The 6,995-nt window shown below is 39.2% G+C and overlaps 1 pseudogene; it reads right to left on the reverse strand.

The window, feature by feature from the left end:
• Positions 1-1,157: 1,157 nt before the first annotated feature.
• Positions 1,158-3,645, reverse strand: LOC136846226 (uncharacterized; annotated as a pseudogene).
• Between the last annotated feature and the right edge of the window lie 3,350 nt (positions 3,646-6,995).

A 6,995-nucleotide genomic window follows, 5' to 3' on the forward strand; every position in this document is an offset into this window, starting at 1 on the left:
TACACACCACGCTCACCAAGGATTTAAAAAATTAATTTCATCACTTTTGGGACACACCAATATATATATATATATATATATATATATATATATATATATATATATATATATATATATATATATATATATATATATGTGTGTGTGTGTGTGTGTGTGTGTGTGTGTGTGTGTGTGTGTGTGTGTCTGTACAATGTTTATATAATGTTTATATACCTGAATGAGGCAAAATATCACTACGTTAGGACGAAGTTATTTGTGAAAGCCAGTTCTCACTGAATCCTGTACCATTCGCCTTTTTTTTTTTTTTAATGAATGAATATTTGACGATTGGCGTTCCGTTGTTTGTGTTTGGGGAAAATTCGGTTGAATGAAAGCTTCAGTATTTGAACTGACTCTAATTCAACACGATATCGAATATGATGACCTGATAACAGTGGTATATGTATCAATTCTGATAAAAGAGCGATAACTGTTACTATCATGTGAGCAGCAAAGAACGAACGTATATTATTGAATATATATTACTGAAATGGTTCACAAACACACAAACATACACTACGCGTCATTATGAGCAGAAGGAAATGGTGACATTGAAACAGTTAACACAAATATAATGAGAGAGAGAGAGAGAGAGAGAGAGAGAGAGAGAGAGAGAGGCAGTCTGTTGTCCCATGTAGGTGCCTTGATCATGACTGCCGCTCATGATTACCTGAAATCTCAGCTCAGAATCTGACTCGGAAAATGAATTCGAGAATACTTTGTTATTATATGACATTTGTAGGGAAAGAGATCGCTGTGGAGGAGTGAGCACATGGCCAAGAGGAATACCCATGGTGCATTTGGTCTAACATCTGAGTTGAGTGATGCAAGATTCAAGAATTATTTCAGATTAAGCAGGAACAATTTGATGAGGTGCATAACATGATACAAAGTGACATTTTATCTGAAGGTTGCAACGCCCAAAAACCAATTGGGAGTAAAGAAAAACTGGCTGTGTTTTAAGGTAAGTTTTATTTTCCTTCATGTCTGTCTTTCAGCAATATAGGAATGGATAATTGTAAAAGAAAAATAACAGGAAAACTATGTTGATAAGCTCACAGGTCTTTCTGAGATATTCATCAGAAATTAACAAAATCATCAGACACATGACTTTCACATCATATAATAATTAGGTGGAAATCAGGGGATGTGTCCTGATACTGCTCTGAAAGCACAGGGAGAGACTGTGATATATCAGTAGTAGATGCATCAGTAGGTGTACATGCACGAGGGGTAGGACCATAGGATGAGTGGGAAGTAGATGCATCAGTAGGTGTACATGCACAAGGAGTAGGATCATAGGATGAGTGGGAAGTAGATGCATCAGTAGGTGTACATGCACAAGGAGTAGGACCATAGGATGAGTGGGAACTAGATGCATCAGTAGGTGTACATGCACGAGGGGTAGGACCATAGGATGAGTGGGAAGTAGATGCATCAGTAGGTGTACATGCACGAGGGGTAGGACCATAGGATGAGTGGGAAATAGATGCATCAGTAGGTGTACATGCACGAGGGGTAGGACCATAGGATGAGTTGGAAGAATGGCTTTGGGGATAAGGAGACATGCCGAGCAAGGTTTCTTCGGCGTCTGAAACTATGCGAAATACATCCCGTTTTATCTTGTGCTGTAAGGCTGGTGGCATTTTTGCCGTGGATGTGTACATGGTCATGAAAAAATGATAAAGGGGATCTCTTTCTTCCTGTCTAAATTTTTCCTCAATTTTTTCCTATCAAGTGTTCTCTGTTTGACTCTCTCTTCATGATTTAAGATCGATTCCTTGAGCAGAGTAGTAACATCAGTCTTCTTTTTCTTTACTTCTCTTGCATGAGCTGTAGGGTCAACAATACTCTCACCATCATCATCAAATTCATCGTCGAGTCCGCGATTCTTACGTGAAGCAGTGATGAGTTGTGAGTTCCCTTCTTCGACCGAACTACTGTCATCATCAAATGTCCGTATGGTCTCGTTGTCAGTCCAAGTGACATTTGAGCTGGTCTCTCTATTGGCCATGTACGGTGCCAAAAATTCCATTTGTTGCTGAAATTTCCACGACTTAATGACAACAGCATGTGATCCACTCTTACCCTTTAATTTTTTTTGCCTTCTGAGGGCGTCACGATGGCAATTACGTAGTTTCAGCCATGCAGCCTTTGCCTCAGCCCCTGCAACAAAACAGAACACGCAATGTACAGTAGAGAGAGAGAGAGAGAAATTAAGTTAATGTCTTTGTAAAAGTACAGTCGAACCTATATTCCTTTCAGATATCTGGCTACTGGAGATTCCTATAAAAGCATCGGTTATAGCTACCGGATGGGGGATCGAACAGTGTCAAAAATCGTCAGCCAAGTAGCAGTTGCTGTGTGGACCAACATGCAACCCCTTTATTTACCAGAAACAACCATGGAAACATGGACGAAAGTGGCATGTGATTTTGAAAGCAAGTGGCAGTTTCCACATTGTGTGGGAGCGATCGACGGAAAACGTATATGCATCCAAAAACCATCAAAGAGTGGGTCATCCTTCTTTAATTATAAGCATTCATGCTCAATTGTTTTGATGGCCACTGTTGACAGTGAGAGCAAATTCACGACAATCGACGTGGGGTCGATGGGTCGCTTTAGTGATGGACATGTTTTCAGCAACTCTGCGCTTGGAAAGAAAATTGTAAGCAAATCTTTGAACATCCCTAAACCAAAACCCATAGAAGGTGTAGATGGAGAAATGCCATTCATATTTGTTGGTGACGCTGCCTTTTCACTGCTAGAGAATTTGTTGCGTCCATATCCTAAAGCACAGACAAATGGCAGGTTTGATGATAAAGTATTTAATTACAGATTGTCATTAGCAAGACAACGAGTCGAGTGTGCCTTTGGTATATTGGCTTCTCGATTCAGGGTATTTATGCGCCCATTTACTACAAAGGTTGATACTGTTGATAAGGTGGTAAAAGCGGCTTGTGTTCTTCATAATTACTTAGGAACACATATGTCGATAGATACGCAAGAGGAACTAGAGGCACAGCCCGAGAACCAGCTGGCAGCATTAAACGCAACTGCATCTAGAGGTACTGTCTCTGCATTTCAAGTGAGAGAGCAGTTCAAAATGTTCTTCAATTCAGAAAAAGGAAGAGTCCCATGGCAAAGAGAGAGTGTTCTTAGGGGAAAATATTAGAAAAGTAGAGGGAGGCATAAGTGGAAAATATATAGTAGTAATAATGATGGAAAAATGAGAATATAGTTAGTAGGGATTTTCATATTTTCATAATATTTGTTTTGTATATCATATAAAAGTTTGCATAGAATTGCCTGTTACTGACTACAATAAATGGATTATCGTAAAAGATGTTTTGATTTTGTACAATTCAGTTGTACCATCTCTCTCACACACATCAACGAGAAGCCTAGTATCTCAGTCGTATATTTGTGATACTTTAACGTACGTTACCATACAACAATATACTCACCATCACTGAACTGTAGAGTGGATGCAATCTTAGCCCATATCTCGTCTTTATATGACCCTTTCATGTAATCAGGATGGGCGGTATCATAAAGGACTTGGTGTTGGCGGACAGCCTCAAAAAGCTCCTCATTGGATGACATCGTGTGGATTACTGAGTGAGCGAGTTACTTCCTGTGCGGCTGTGCCGCATGCGCGCAGAAAACTGCGTTTCAAACACTGCGTGACGCAGGCCGAAGCAGGTCTGCCCCTACGCTGTGCTGTCCTGCGTGACAATGTGCGCGCTTGCATTTAAAATAATGAAATGCAGTTTTCTGCCCTGCTCTGTGCTGCGTTGCCTGTGTCGCCTGCGTCTCAATGTGCGCCCGGCCTTGGCACGTACCTGAGTCCAGAAAAAAGCGAACTTTTCCCAGGCGAAAGTGACGACCCTCATTTTCCAAGGCGATAAATCTCATTTACTGAGAGATATCCCTTAACCTGAGAGAGAGAGAGAGAGAGAGAGCGCAATTTTCTCGAACTAGTTCCTCGTGTGAATGTCACGGCGAAGGAAGGAGAATGGATGATGGGTGCTCTTTGGTCCCGTTCCTTCTGCCCTTACCCTTTCCCCTTACCCTTTCCCCTTACCCTTGCTCTTACCTTTAGACTTACCATTGATTTACCCTTAGCCTTGCCCTTGCTCTTCCGCCTTTACCCTTGCCCTTACCACTTCCCTGGCCCTTACCCTTTTGTCTTCCTTTAAGGATTTTGTGTCAGTGGCGGAAATATTACCGCGATATTTTCCCCGAGTAATTAATGGCATTTCCTTTCCAATTACACTTAAATTGCCTGAATATATATTTCCATATCTTTATGACGGCAGCCCTCAGGTATTTCCGGCGCAGCTTAAACTAGAATTTCCGTCTTAGATTTGTAACCAAAACAGATTTAATTTCACTTTCAGCTGAACGGGAAGGCTCACGGGAAAAGGTACATTCCATTATGGTATTTATGGGAGCGAGGGAAATGGTAATGGTAATATACATGGCAGGAAAATATTCAATGTTATTTCATATTTTATGTTTAGCAGTTAAGAAGAAGCTACTCTTGAATATTTAGATGAGAATTGTGTAGAATTATTTCAAGTCATCAGAGTTTATTAATCGAGGAACAAATGGACGCGTGCCTTTGATGTCACCAAGAAACGATTAATAGATTATGGGTTGCTGATTGACTAATTAGCCTTGAGATTTATATAAGGAGAAAGAGTAGGGAATGACTTAATTGTTAATAAAGGTAATTTGTTCATTCAACCCTTAAAATGTAATCAATGGTTACATTTAACATTACGTTCCATTTTATGTCTTGAAGATCTTTCTAAACTTTTACGGAGTTCATTATCTATCTATCTATCTATCTATCTATCTATCTATCTATCGAGAGAGAGAGAGAGAGAGAGAGAGAGAGAGAGAGAGAGAGATAAATATGCTGTTCGCTTTACCTATGATGAATTGTTTTTCTATTCTCCTTCCACACTCCTGAGGTTTGGAAATGGCCAATGTATCTTAACATATTGAGTTTATATTTGGCACCAATGGATAGTTTCAAAGAGAGGCAGAAAGAGACACAGAGGAAGGAATCTTCATGTAGACTTTACCATCAAGGTCCCTACTCACGCTTTCAAGATTATCATCTTTTGAAGTGTGCATAAAAGGCTCTCCAGACTATTTCTAGTGTGGACTTTCATTACCGCGAATTTCAGTCTTCCTTGCGAAACATAACAGACTGAATCGTAGGACATCCCGTTAACAAATCCTTCACATGAGAAAGATCAAAGATGGTTTTCAGCCTCAGGTCAGATTTCTCCACCAGGAATCGATTAGGGAATGAAACCACGTCAAATGATCTGAAGGCAATTAAAATTAGTGGTTAATGCATGCATACACCCTCTCTCTCTCTCTCTCTCTCTCTCTCTCTCTCTCTCTCTCTCTCTCTCTCTCTCTCTCTCTCTCAATCATTCCAGAATGGACTAAATCGTAGGTGATCGAGGCAACAGCTATATAAAGTCTAAAAAATTAAATTTTACGGAAAAACTTTTTTGATGATAAAAGTAGCGTCAGAATTTACACTGGTGCATTTGGACATTAAGTACGGCTGTTATTTCCATTCTGGTGTAAGCTATTTGCAATTTATGGTACTTCTGCAAGCATGTGCGAGATTGGTGCAAAATATAACCCAAAATCCCCAGTTTAAAAGGCCATATATATATATATATATATATATATATATATATATATATATATATATATATATATATATATATATATATATAATATATATAATATATATAATATATATAATATATATAATATATATAATATATATATATATATATATATATATATATATATATATATATATATATATATATATATATATATATATATATATATATATATATAATATATATATATATATATATATATATATATATATATATATATATATATATATATATATATATATATATATATATATATATATATATATATATATATATATATATAGTCAAGGAATCCACTTCCGAATGCGAACCCAAACCTCCAAACTGTGTCCCCCCACCGCAATTAACGTAATTTGGTAATATCTAAATGAGGAGGGCGTGAGGACTCAGTCCCTCGTAAATTTTCTCCATGCTCCCCTTTTGGTGCATCTGTTTATCTTTCTAAAGGCCTGGTGACTGCTTGAATTACTTTTTTTCAGATAAAGGCGAGTGGAGACGACGCCTGCCGAAAATCCACCAGAAAGGTTGAGTTCCCCATAAAAACTTTTTTGCGAACATGGGTTGCCAGAGGTCACCAGGATTTGGGAAGATCCTAACATAGAAAACGGGGGCACGACCGCCATGCCTGCAACAATAGTGGCCTCTGGGAGGAGCAAGAAAACAAGCCCCAGTGGTTATGTAAGTGAGAAAACCGCACCGGTCGCTCTCAGAACACCCCGGCAGCAGACCCACACACATTTCCCTTGCATAGTTCCTTTACTGAGCTGTCCCGATCCACGTGGTCACCTCTCAGACCACACAGTAGCATCTTCACCTGTGCATTTCCCCATTAAAATCACCCCTCCAGAACTGGTGAAATTCGACGAGGCCCCTCCATCGCTCTGCTACAAGGTAATGTCCTGACTAGAGATTTTTTCAATGGTAACGTATCTTTAATCTCCAACTGCACTTTCAACTTCTTTTCTGAAGTGCGAGTTATCACAAAGACCCGACTCATTTAGATCAGTGTAGATTTTAATGCAAGTATATCGTACCAGAATCAAGTTATCTTGGCACCTTCAGTGCATTCCTCGGGTCTACCAAGATCGTTATAATTATCCTTGTGTAACCGCTGGCATTATCAATTTGCAGACGGTACATCGGGTGTGGGACCATCAACTTTGCTTGTGCTTCTTGCAGTGGAAAGGCCACTGCAATCAATTCTTCAGTTTCCCTTTCAAGAGGAGTAATTAT

The sequence above is a fragment of the Macrobrachium rosenbergii genome, chromosome 15, assembly GCF_040412425.1.
Source record: "Macrobrachium rosenbergii isolate ZJJX-2024 chromosome 15, ASM4041242v1, whole genome shotgun sequence".
NCBI classification, from domain to species: domain Eukaryota; kingdom Metazoa; phylum Arthropoda; class Malacostraca; order Decapoda; family Palaemonidae; genus Macrobrachium; species Macrobrachium rosenbergii.